The 753-nt window shown below is 36.9% G+C and overlaps 1 pseudogene; it reads left to right on the plus strand.

Moving 5' to 3' along the window:
• Nucleotides 1-31: 31 nt before the first annotated feature.
• Nucleotides 32-386, plus strand: LOC104989870 (annotated as a pseudogene).
• The last annotated feature ends 367 nt before the right edge of the window (nt 387-753 follow it).

The following is a 753-nucleotide window of genomic DNA, read 5'->3' on the forward strand; positions in this document are numbered from 1 at the left end:
ACAATGTTCTGCAGGTCCAGTTGGGGATGATATGTTTCATTGGCAAGCCACAATTATGGGACCTAATGACAGCCCTTATCAAGGCGGTGTATCTTTTTGACAATTCATTTTCCTACAGACTACCCTTCAAACTACCTAAGGTTGCATTTACAACAAGAATTTATCATCCAAATATTAACAGTAATGGCAGCATTTGTCTGGATATTCTAAGATCACAGTGGTCTCCTGCTTTAATTATTTCTAAAGTTCTTTTATCCAATTGTTCACTGCTATGTGATCCAAACCCAGATGACCCCCTAGTGCCAGAGATTGCACGGATGTATAAAACAGACAGAGATAAGTACAACAGAGTATCTCGGGAATGGACACAGAAGTATGCCATGTGATGCTTAAAGTCAGACTAACCTGCATTATAGCTGGAATAAACTTTAAATTACTGTTTTGTTTTGTTTTTTTTTTATTTTCTTATCTGGCTGCTCCCCTATCAGACCTCATCTTTTTTAATTTTATTTTTTGTTTACCTCCCTCCATTCATTCACATGCTCTTCTGAGAAGACTTAAGTTCTTCCAGCTTTGGACAATAACTGCTTTTAGAAACTGTAAAGTAGTTACAAGAGAACAGTTGCGCAAGATTCAGAATTAAAAAAAAAAAATGGAGCATGTGTATTATGTGGCCAATGTCTTCACTCTAACTTGCTTATGAGACTAAAACCATTCCTCACTGCTCTAACATGCTGAAGAATCATCTGAGAG

Source organism: Bison bison, unplaced genomic scaffold (genome assembly GCF_000754665.1).
Source record: "Bison bison bison isolate TAMUID 2011002044 unplaced genomic scaffold, Bison_UMD1.0 scf7180017477305, whole genome shotgun sequence".
NCBI classification, from domain to species: domain Eukaryota; kingdom Metazoa; phylum Chordata; class Mammalia; order Artiodactyla; family Bovidae; genus Bison; species Bison bison.